The following is a 13,507-nucleotide window of genomic DNA, read 5'->3' on the forward strand; positions in this document are numbered from 1 at the left end:
TTGCAAGACAAGGGTTAATAGTGGTAGTAACTCCTTGTACCTCTATATTCTTGTATTTTTAAATAATAACACAAATGATGTTGATTTGCTTAAGCATCCTCGCATCTATTTCCCTCATAGCAACTCTATGAATATGACTCTTTTTGTGCACAAGAGCAAGGGTGTACAATTGAGTTTCATAAATTTTCACTTTAATTTGTTAGTGCTCTTGTCTCATTCATTACCTAGCTTTCTCCAATCTTTATTCCAAAAGAATCTTAAATATATATCCTTTCAATAATTCACTCTTTTTTCTTCAATATTGTAAATGCCATACCTAAAATAATCCACTCTTGTCATCCTTTTTATATTTCTATGTATGATGTTCAATGCATCCATCAATGATTAGGCATTATCTCATCAAACCAAACCATTTAATTAAATATATATTTCTCAACATACAATGTGCTCATTCTCAAAAATTTGTAGAAAAGTTAAATTAGCATTAAAATATTGCAATATTAGAGTTAATTTAAAATTTTAATAGTTAAAGCTACTTAAAGCCAATTAAATTTGATAATGTTAATATTAATTATTATGGATAATATTTTATTACAAAAACACTTATCATATTGAATTGGTAACCAAATTTTATATTAACATTTTAAGAAATATTTCAACATTAAAGGTGGCAATTAAGTAATGTTTTACTATAACGATATTATGATATTGAATTACTAATATAATTTAATATTATTTTAAATAGATATTCTAATATTAAAATCTAATATATAATTCAATGCTTAATTTATAGTGATATCAATTGCCAATATTATAATAAGCCATTATCTTATTATAAATATCTAGTATATAAGTAACATTTATGAAGTAAATATCTATTAAAATTTTATTGAATATTATTATGCATTAATAGTTTCAATTTTTTAATAAAAACCATAATATTGACATTTGTAATAGATGATATTAACATTTATATATAATTTAATAAGTAAGTATATATAGTATTTTTTATTTTTAAACTAATTAAATATGAGTATTTTATACTTTTAAATATGATTTAATATGAATAATAGTAGATAGTATATTATTATCATATTTATTATATTAATAACAATATAAATTATAATATAATATTAACACTATTTGTATTATTTTTAACAATTTATGATAACTTTTAATCTAAAATATCAATATATATAATATTATACATAATGTTTTATTAATAAATCAACGTTAATGTGTTTTTACTAAATATTTTGTGTATATTACATGTTTTGTATTATATAGTACATTAACATTTGTTAAAATTATTATTATAGCTATTAATGCTATTGATGTTTAAATATCATTGTGATTATTAGTAATTTGTTTTGACATTCATATAGTATTATACTTATGTTAACTATATCAAGATTTTGTTATCAATATGCTATTGATATATGGTATAAAGGTACATTATTAATGTTATTATATTATTAAAGTTACATTACTGTCATTCATATTAAGAAATGTATTTTCCCTTTAAACATAGAGGGGACATAAGGAGCAATGAGATAAGATGAAGATACCTGTCTTAATCAATCAACACCCTTTGTGGGATCTAGGTTAGCTTGTAGTTCAACATCATAACCCAGCTTTCAGTTCATCCTGCATCACTAGTTCTACTTACCAAAAATGGTCCACTTGGAGCTTGCATTCCGTGCCGAGGTTCAACAAAGCAACCCTAGCCACTTACCTATTTAAAGTTTGAGAATAAGTCGAGAGTGTTTCATCCCCGATGCCCCTAATCATTCACTTTAGATCTGTTAGATGAAGCTATAGCGGCAACTATTAGAAGATGAATTTGAATTAATCTTCACTAAGCATGCTTCTATCACCAAAGAGCTTGTAGACACTCAAGTGACTCGAGAGCAAGCCCTCACCAACCGTTTGATTACATCTTTTAAATGCAGTCATCTAGAAGCAATGTAAGAAGAAATCACAAAATTAGAGGCAATGGCTAGGCTAGGCTATCACATAATGACAAATGGTGAACAGCATTGGGCCATAAAAACTACTGAGTATGACCTCACATACACTGCACTAACATCATTCTGAGTGTTAACCATCACACGGCATTGACCTTTTCCTTTTGGAACAATAAGTTCTTTGGTTTCACTATTTTAGCATTTGTGTTGTTGTAACACACACACAAATCTAATGTGAAGCACTAGCCTATATGTTGGAATCTATGGAATCTAAAGAATAGTATAACGTTGATGCACACACATGTATAAATGCGTGTACACACACATAGATATACACACAATAAAAACACATGGTGACAATGGTTTAGTTGAGGTGATATAATTATAATTCATGCTTTAATTTGGTATGTCATATTTAGTTATATGATGTCATGTCATTTTGTTGTATTGAAAAGAATTTATGTTTGTACTAATGTAGTTGTTATATAATGTGATTTGTATTAAATAATAGTGGTCTATGGTTTAGGGATTTCACTCAATATTATATATGTGGTTTGTATTAGTCTTTCACCCAAAGCATGGCTTAGGATGGTAAGTGCACTCCAATTTTGTAATGTCATGCTTCACATGACCTAATGAGGAGGGAGAACTCTCACCTATGTAAGTAAAGTGAGCAAGGTGGATTGAAGCCACATGTGTTCTCAATCCCTTTTCATGCCGAAGTTCTATAGCTTCTAGATTGCCAATGCCATGTAAACCTTCAAACTCTTCTCTTTTTATATTCATGATGATGATCTATTTTCAAAACACTACATATGATCGGCGTGTCTTTTCAATACTTAATCAAGAAGAGATGCATATAAAGGCTACTAAATCAAGAAGGGTATTATTATGTGGAGCTTAAAGATGGAGTTTTATTTGATGACGGATGAGGATAGAGTGTTGTCAATGTCAAAAAGTTCGAGGCCTCTTAATACCTAGCTTCTTCATTTAGGGTATTGGTGCAAGTGTTGATGGACACCTTCAACCTGAGAATGACCATGTTGAGTTCTAATATGTAATCTCTCTCTCTCTCTCTCTCTCTCTCTCTCTCTCTCTCTCTCTCTCTCTCTCTCTCTCTCTCTCTCTCTCTCTCTCTCTCTCTCTCTCTCTCTCTCTCTCGTAGCTTTTAGAATTCTCATTGTGGTACATGATATTTCTAACTTTCAATATTCAACTCAATTTACACATTTAGTCATGTCTTGGATATGTTGTTTCATTATCAATATTTGTAGAACGTAAAAAATCCCTTAAAAACATGTATAATCTATTTTTATTTCAATTTTTTCATCCTTCTCAAAACAATTGAGGCAGAATGTTGATCTCACAAAAATAGAATGCTATGATGTAGAGGATTTTTTAAATTTTGGGGCATAGTGGACCATGTATTCTTTTGGTCTAATTGTTGTTGTTACACAAAATTCACACTAATTTATTTATGTTTTGGAGGAAAATGGATTTCAAAATTTGTATGCTTTTCTAAAGACAAGACTGGGTAGTTATATGTCAAAGGCTTTAAAGATTTTAAATGGTGCTGTACATTTGATTTTGTATATTTGTCAGAGAGGGGCAATATATTCATTATACTAATAGTAACCACACACCTATACATTGCACGTGATAGGTGCCCATCGCTATAACTTCATTCTTTGTTCTTTTAGTGGCATTTGAATAAGGGAATGCCAGTCACACATTGTGACTATTGGAGTTCCCACATTCTGTGTCTCTTGCTCTTGATCTCTTGCTTCTTCCACCATAGCTCTTACTTTTGCTCACGGGCTTCCACTCAAGGCTTCCTCCCTTCAACTGGTATCAAAGCATCGGTTTGGAGAGCTTCTCCTTCAATTTCACTTTAGCTTGAGACAAAGCTTCGGCTTGAAGCTTCCATGGTAGTTTAGCCCTCTTCTTCCTGAGGTATAAATCTTACTCTTGCTTCCCTAGTTGTTCCCACCCATTGAGGCCTTCTCCAAGGGTCAGAGACACTTGGTTTGCCATTGCTCGATTGCCATTGCTCGGGGTTTAGTGAGCAGTAGCAAGACTAGCAGCCACATCATCAAATTTAGCGTGATTTGTGCTTGTTTTCAAGCTCTTGTCCCTACTTCTCCTGTACTCATTTGCATCTTCTATAGCTCATGTGGCCTTTGATAAAGCTTTGGCACCGCTTCCAACATTGTTTGGAACCCATTGGAGCATCCTTTGCAAGTGTATACCTCAGCCATTGTCTACACACTCAAGACAATCTACTATAATACAAATAGGGACTTCCATCACTTCATTGTTTAAGCTCCACTAATGCTCATACACTTATGCATTGATGCTAGGATGCTTGGTACATGTCTTGAGGTGCTTCTTGGATAGATTTGAGCTTGCTTTGCTTAGTTTAAAGTAGGATTCTTTGTTGTATACATATTGGGTAGCAAGTATTTAACTTGAAAGATTTACTCATTGAAGGTTTATGTGCTAGTTGGGTATGACATATGCTTATATGACTACTTGGCTCCATTTTGAGCTACCTTGGATGCTTTGGCATTAGCCTTATGCTTTGGTCATTTCAATGGCTTATGTCGGGTTTTATATTCTCGACTTATGCTTCATGTATTCTGGATGCTCACATGTTATGTACTTGAGGTTTTGAGCTTGCATAGCTCATTTGGCATTCAATTTTATTTCATTGGGAGTTACTTGCACTACTTTGAATATTACATAGAGGTGTGGATTTATGTAGATGAGCTTGAGCTCATTCCATTGAGATCGTGGGATCCTTGTTTTATGTCTATGCTCTCAGATGCTATTTGGATTCACTTATTGCTTAGTGGGCTGATTTGATCTATGCTTTGAGCCTAGCACCTATCTCTGTTTGTTTGTTGTCAGTTATGCATACACCTCATACGGCCATGTATTGAGCTTCCATTACACTTGCTCAGTTAGTAGTGTATCTGGTAGTTCTCTTCCACTATCTCTAAGACCTACTATATGCATGACAATTATGCCTATTGGATATATATATATATATATATATATATATATATATATATATATATATATATATATATATATATATATATATATATATATTTCTCTCTCTCTCTCTCTCTCTCTCTCTCTCTCTCTCTCTCTCTCTCTCTTTGGTTGAGTTTGACAATTCTCGATACTGATTGCATGCTCAATGATTGCTAGTGGCTTGTATAAATCCTACTTCCTATAAGCTATACATGGCAGTTGAGATTAGATTTTATCAATTGATTATCCACACCTAGCTTTGGTTTTACTGCTATCATTATTTTCAACTTGCTATAATTGAAGGTTTATGAATCCTTTATGAGGGCAAGCAATTATGACATAGAAGAGGAACCAAAAACAATCATCAGCCTAGCCACCAGTGTTTGGGCACCTTCATCAAACTCCAAAGAAGAATATACATGGTTTCTAGATTCTGGAGCTACTCATCATATGACTTTTCATAAGGAATGGCTAGTCGACTTCAAAGAGATCTCTACTCCACTCCGTGTTGCCATGGGGGACAATAGCATTCAACAAGCTCAGGGCTATGGCACAATTCAAGTGGAGCTTTCCTCCAATCACATCATCAAAGTACATAGAGTCTATTATGTTCCGAATCTCAAGAAAAATCTATTAAGTATTAGTGAGCTCATTTCTCAATCCTCTCTCACTGCTCACTTCTATAAAGACCACTGCATCTTACAGCTACTCTCACTATCTCTCAAACTTACCTACCCCAAAGAAGGTTAGCTTTATACACTTGGGTATTCACTACTACAACCTTCTTCAAATGCTTCAGCTAATTCCACTTCGCTCACAAGTCTACCGCAGAACACTCTCCTATGGCACTCTAGGCTTGGTCATGCCTCTCAGAATGTTCTCCAACAACTTATTCACAAAAAGCTTGTTCGCAGCATTCCACCTTCTCTCTCTCAACTTCCATTTTGTCAAGCTTGTGCTCTCAGTAAAGCCACAAATCTTCCTTATCCCAAATCTTACTCCATTACGACTCAACCACTTCAATTAGCACTCTCAGACATTTGGGGTCCAATAAATCATGTATCTCTCACTGGAGCAAAATACTTTATGGTACTTATTGATGATTATTCAAGATATACTGTTGTATATTTTCTCACGAGGAAGTTACAAGTCTTCTCCAAGTTTCAAGAATATAAGGAAGCAGTTGAAAATAAGCAGGAGTTATGACTCAAAGCTCTTCGTACCAACAACGGAGGAGAATATACTTCAAATGAATTCAAAGATTATTGCAAGGCCTTTGGCATTCAACATGAGCTTACCATACCACATCACCCACAGCAAAATGGAGTTGCCGAAAGAAAGAATCGTACACTACTCAATGTTGCGAGAGCTATGCTATCACTAGCTCGTCTGGGAAAAGACTACTGGGAGGAAGCAATTGCTACTGCAACATATCTTTAAAACATGTTGTATTCCAACTCCCTACAAAATAACACTCCTTATAGGTTGTCGTTTGGTCACTCTCTTGACTTATCACATCAAGTCTGTACATTGCATTTCTTGTCATCAAAATCACAAATCCAAATTTTCTCCTAGAGCCACACAACTGATCTTTATAGGATATGGAGAGCCACATGGTCACAAGGCCTATCGCTTCTATGATCCAAGTGATAAAGTCTTTATTTATAGCCGTAGTGCCATCTTTTATGAAGATAATCTTGTTCCGTCCAACACCACAACATGTCCATCTCTCACACTTATTCCAATCACAGAATCCCTGACATTAGATACGCCCCATGTAAATCCAAACTTCACTTCGACAAACTCCTCTCCGTCCAGTTCTAGTCACAATTACTCTTCACCTCCTTCATCGGCTTATACTTCTCATACAAGATGCAAATCTCTTAACACATGTGAACACCCCTTATCTACAAGGCATTCAAACCTTAGAGCCTTAATTAAACCTTTAACGGCTACATGCAGTCAATCAACAAAGATTACAGGCCGTCAATCAGCGCAATTCACGACTGCCGCACACGGCGCCACACAATAGACAAAGGTTATAGGCCGTCAATTAGCGCAATTCACAGCTGCTGCAGCAGGTCGTCAATCAGCGCAATTCACGACTGCCGCACACGGCGCCACGCAGCAGCAAATGCTCCATGACACACAGCTGGCAAATAATACACCTGCAAACGGTGCCACGTAGTAGAACAAGCTGAAGGATCCATAGCTGATGTCTTCACTACACGAAGTCCCAGGCCACTAGATGATAGGCAGCAGGCGCCATTATTACAATACAAACAACATTGTGTGCAATCAGTCCACTCCAATAATCCTTTGGCAAGCAAACAAGTTGCTATCATTGCCAAAATCAGATCTCAATCTGATACTCCCAATCGTCCACAATTTGAAAATTCCCAAGACCATCTATATAAAGGTCAAGCTTCCATTCAACAAACCTCATTTCCTCATGGACACTTGCCTCCTCTCCATGCCTCTACTCCCAACTTAGCTCCATCCACTAATGAACACAAACCTCGAAGGTTTGCTCACATAGGCGCAATGTCATCGACATCAAGTAATACTTCTCCTACGGCTCTCATTGTTACGACTCTACGGCCTCCATCTCCAGCTTCTCCATCAATGCCAATTACTCTATTCAATACATCCGACTCCGACACTGAAGAGGTACAATCACAATCAACTTCGTGCTTCAAGGACTTACATGATCTTCATCTTCAAGCCAACATTGCTCTTGGCCAAGCTTGAAACTCACCTCCAATCACTATTCCCGAAGCTCCAATTTGTCCTATTGTTACTCAAGCACTTCAAAGTACTGAAGCATCTCAATGGCAAGTTGCAATGCTTGAAGAATACAAAGCTCTACTTCACAATAACACTTGGAAATTGGTACCCCTTCCTCCTGGAGAATCTACAATAAGCTACAAATAGGTACTTCACAAAAAGCTCAAACCAGATGGCTCCATTGACAAGTACAAAGCTCGACTTGTGGCTCATGGTTTCGAAGAAATTGAAGGCCTCAATTACGGAAGTACATTCTCTCATGTACTTTCTTTGTCCTCTTTACAGGTATTACTCTCCATGGCCGCTCATTTTAAATTAATTCTTCACCACATTGATGTTAAGACTGCCTTCTTGCATGGTCACTTAGAAGAAAAAATCTATATGTCTAAACCACCAAACTTTGTTGATCCTAAATTTCCTACACATGTTTGCCTACTGCATAAAGCTCTTTATGGTCTAAAACAGGCACCTAGGTAGTGGTACACTTGTATTCATTCTCACTTACTACACCATGGCTTTCGGAGGCTAGAAATAGATCACAACATTTATACTCTTCTTCAAGGCAACATTGTCATTATCTTAGGTCTCTATGTTGATGACATTCCTATTCTTGCCAACACTCTTCATGCAATGTCCAAAGCCAAATCTATCATATCTTCACAGTTTGCTATAACAGACTATGGTCCTATGCATTACTATCTTGCCATCGAAATTGAACAATCAACCAGATCCATCAAAATGCATCAACATACCTACATTATGTTTATTCTCTCCCATTATTCCATGCTAAAATGTAATCCCATGGTCACTCCACTTGCCCAAAATCTACAATTGAATCCATCCTCCTCCCATTCTCTTTCTATTGATTAGGCTCGTGAAATGGAGACCATTCCTTACATGAAAGCACTTTGATATCTCCGATATCTAATTACTTGTGCCCGTCCATACTTATCTTATGCAGGACACATTCTCTACAAGGCCATGCATCAACCCACTTATGAACATTGGAAGCAGCTCAAACGGATCTTGCAATATCTAAAAGCAACATCAAATGTGGGAAATGTTTTACAAAAGACAACAATGATTTTCTCTTACGAGCCTATTCCGATGTAGATTGGGGTGGTGATCTTGCTACCCGAAAATCTCTCACTGGTTTTATCATTACTTTAGCAGGAGGTCCCATCTCTTGGAGTACCAAATAGCAACACTCTGTTGCACTTTCTACTACTGAAGCCGAATATGTGGCATGCAACATGGCCGCCCATGAAATAATGTATCTGAAGAAACTCTTGGAAGACATCAGTTTTGGGTATCAGCCTCAGCAAATTCCAATCTTCGCCGACAATAAAGCATCAATCTTTGTCATTCAAGGACCCAAATTGAGCATTAAACTCCGCCATATTGATATGAGATATCATTTTGTAAGTTCCCATATCATCCTTCAATATGTACCATCATGTGACAATGTTGCTTATTTCCTCACCAAATCAATTCCTTACTTGAAGCACAAAATTGCCATGCAAATCCTTAGCATGATCTGATCGGGACGATGGGAAAACATTTAGCTGAATTGATGAATTGAATGTAATCCTTTTTTTATTTCTCTACAGATACCTATGGAATCCTTTTAAGGGGGGATGTTAAGATAAAGTTGTGGATAAGGATAAAAGTTGGATAAGATAAGGACAAGTCAGCATGTGGACAAAAGGATCTCATAGATATCCACTTTGTCAATATCTTAGATATTTAGAGATAAGGCTCACCTACCTCATTTAATGTACCTTGTATATATACAATCACTAGCAATGAAATGCTTAATTGCAGTTCACTGCCTTTTCTATATTGTCTCTATCTCTATATCTTATTGTGCACATTATCCTCTTTTCTTCAAGTTCCTGGTTTTCATTATAGTTCCCACATCCTATGTCTCTTGCTCTTGCTCTTTTGCTTCTTCCACAATAGCTCTTGCTTTTGCTTGTTTGCTTCCACTCAAGGCTTCCTCCCTTCACCCCAATCACTATAGCTCTCTTACTTCTTCCACCATAGCTCTTGCTTTTGCTTGTTTGCTTCCACTCAAGGTTTCCTCCCTTCCCCCCAATCACTATCACCATCATCTCTTCTCTCTCTCCTCTCTCCCCCCTCCCCCCCATAATTTGACGAGCTTTGCCATATCCTTACCTCCTATGATCCCCCCCATTAATTTTATAATTATAAAAGAAAGAGAGAGTATTTTTCCTAAAATTCATTAATTGACCTTTAATAGAGGGTATTTCCCTAATTAATAATTGGGGCCAAAGAACAATAGTCATGTCATCATTTGACAAATACCCTAGGGATATTTTGCACCCCCCCTAATTTGATACTTGGATAGTTGACATTAAGGCATTTTTCCACTTGGACAATTGGAGTTAAGACAATTATATATTTTCCCCTCCTCTTGCACACCCTAAGACCTCAAATATCACATGATCTAAGCGGGATTCTTATTCCCCCTCTCATCAACTTTAAAAGGACGGCTAATTGTGAGTAAATGGCATGAGAAGCAAGCGATAGCGAGATGATGTCTAATAAAGGGGGCCAATAAAATATAAGAGCATTCAGATGTGAGAGAGAAGGTAAGAACCAAGCTTATTCCCAAATGAAGCACTTTTCTAAGCCATAAACCCTTGCCTCATCCTATCCACTTTCTTTTTTTCCATCCAACATACCCCCACACAAAAAGGTCAATGTGTCTAACAAGGCAAGACCTTCCAATGTGATGGGTTTGTCTTCAGTCACACTCAGTGTAGGGTAAATCACAACCAATGATGTTATTATTTCTAATACCCAAATCGGGTATTTTATTCTTAAACATTTGAGGAAAATTTAGAGAATAATAGATTATCCACACCTTTAATAGGTAAAACTCTAAGTTGTAAAAATAGCCAAAAATATAAGCTTAGAAACCTCACTAATAACAAAATAATAGATTATTTAATTAGATTTCATAAATAGGTTGGTAAATACTTTAGTAAAAAATCATAGGAATTGCCCATAAATAGGGTGCATATCTTATAGCATTTTTAAATGATTAACGAAAGAAAAATATCGATAAGTCACCCATATATGCATGCCACCAATTTAGAAATAATAGAGCTAGGATGTTAGCAATTGCATAAGACATATTGCAAGCACAAGAAATAATGCATAGTCAATTATATAAATTCTTTAATTCATATCCTAAATTGTTATCATTTTGGTTGTACTTATTCAATGATTAAAAATCACAAGACCTAAAGAGTCTACAAATCTTATCAAACCCATATGCTAAGTAGAATAGATGAAAAGTCAAGATTATCATCACATGATAGAGTGCACACATTGGTAAAAGCATGCAATTTTAGCTAGTGGTATGTGGATAAATTATCAAAGGACTAAATACTCAAATTTCGACTTGATTTGATACAATTGGTTGGATTTGAAAAGCGTGGTTATATAAATCTCCTCAATAAACAAAAAAATTCTACTTGAGAAGGAATGGTTGGTTATTGGTTGATTAATATGGATTTATTGTTCAATGAAAGTGTCTTAGCTTAATGAAGGTGAGTGGTGGAATTGCTACTTGATAAGGATGTTTTAGCCTAGTTTAAGTTGTTTCTGGTTATAGATAAATGTGGTTGATTTTGGATGTGTTTGAAAAGATGCATGCCAAAAATCAAGTAGATAGGATGTGAAGATGTAATGCAAATTTGCCACAAGAGGTAGCATTATGATTGGTACATATTCATTGAAAGAGGCATCACTATAGTTAGCATGTACTCTCCCCAAGGTCTTACTATAATGGATAACACCTAGTCAATTTATATCCATCTAGATTGTAGATTACCACCTGAATGAAAGATCAAATGTGTGACGAAGGTTCATCCTTTGGGGCAATACAAGAATTAGTGGGGCTCTATTAGGAATACTCAAAGTTGGGTCCTAAGAGAGGGAAAGAATCCTTGATAGGGACAATGCGTGGGGCTAGTACACTGGAGAGACCCTAAGCAAAACAAAGGGTATAGGGCAAGGAAGAGACCTAGAATGGGGTCAAAAATACCCAATGGTGAGGGTGAATAACCAATGGTGGGGGTGGGGCCCAAAGTCTCGGATGTGGGGCCTAAATTCTTAAATACAAGGCTAGAGGCAAATTGCAATGATCAAATAAAAAGGAACAAAAATTGTTTTCATGTATGTCATTAAGGACATGAAACAAACATTGCGATAATATAATCAATGAAATTGCTTTCGAATGTCAAACAATGTCTTAGAATGCTTTGTTAGAAAGCTAAAGAAAAAGCATGCACACTAAATTGGAAAGCAAGCGATCATCTTTCACCAATGGAAAATAATCAATGGATGGATGGACCCAATAAGGTGGGGGATTTCCTCATATGGAAATTTAGGATAAGAGTTGTGTGCAAACTTTTCATAGGGTTTAGTCTTAGATCCCAATCACGCACCATTTTAGGGGGAATGGAGACGAGATTTTGCCTTATGGACAAAGGGTAAGAGTTTAGCTCTCCCTCATCTCTCACTCACTATGGACCAAGTGCAGTGATTGACTTGCTCTCAATTTCTCTACTTTTTTTTTTCTTCCTCCTATCTCTCATCTTTCATCACCTCGTATGTATGCATGTTGTGTATCCATGTTTGTATATGTGTATGCCTGTGCATGTGCATTCTATGTATATGTACACATATATATCTGTGTGTGGATATGTGTGCCTGCATACGTGTACTTTATAAGTGTGTATCCATTCTCTCTCCTCATGTCTCTCTCTCTCTCTCCATTTTTTCCCTCACTCATATATGTTTACATGTGTATGAGCATGTATGCATATACATGTGTGTATGTGTCTACATGTGTATACGTGTATGTGTGCATGTATATTATTTATGTGTTTTACTAGTCTATGTGTATTTGTACATGGTTTTAGAGTATGTACACATTGCATGAACATTTTCAATCATTAACATTATTATCTCATCTCATATGTTTAGTTAAAAAAGAAATGTAACTCTTCTTTAATAGTGTATGTGCATTTGTTGATGTTTTTAGAGTATGTACATATTGCATGCACATGTTCAACCATTAAAATATCATTTCATTTTATATGTTTAATTTTTAAAAATTTTATTTTCTCTCTCTCTCTCTCTCTTAGCCAAAAACAAATTTTCAAAGGCACGTTTTTCTTTTTTGTAATTGTATCCTATGTTGAATTGAGAGAGAGAGAGAGAGAGAGAGAGAGAGAGAGAGAGAGAGAGAGTGTGTGTGTGTGTGTGTGTGTGTGTGTGTGAATATAAATACAATCCCCGCTCACCCTTTAAGAAAAAACACTATTTATTTCTTTAATACCAAACTTCTCCTCCTTGTGACTTATATGTTTGGGAGTCTTTTGGTTGGTTGAGGATCCCCAAGCCAAACCTTAAAATATAATATGTAAAAAAGCTATAAAGGGTCAACACTTTGTGGGGCCTTTGCCACCATCTCAATGATAAGAGAACATTATATGTTCTCTTGATAGTAATAAGAATGTACTACTGACAGCGGAAAAAAGGTATACTTCACTTTTCTTTGTAAACACATGATGACTAAAATACTGCATAAATAATGATCACTCACACTTTAGTTAAATCAACTAGAAAACCAAGGTAGAATGGCTTTAGCCCACAACTTTCTAATAGCTATAAAA

The sequence above is a fragment of the Lygodium microphyllum genome, chromosome 1, assembly GCF_053477565.2.
Source record: "Lygodium microphyllum isolate KBCC chromosome 1, Lygodium_microphyllum_v1.1.10, whole genome shotgun sequence".
Lineage (NCBI taxonomy): Eukaryota > Viridiplantae > Streptophyta > Polypodiopsida > Schizaeales > Lygodiaceae > Lygodium > Lygodium microphyllum.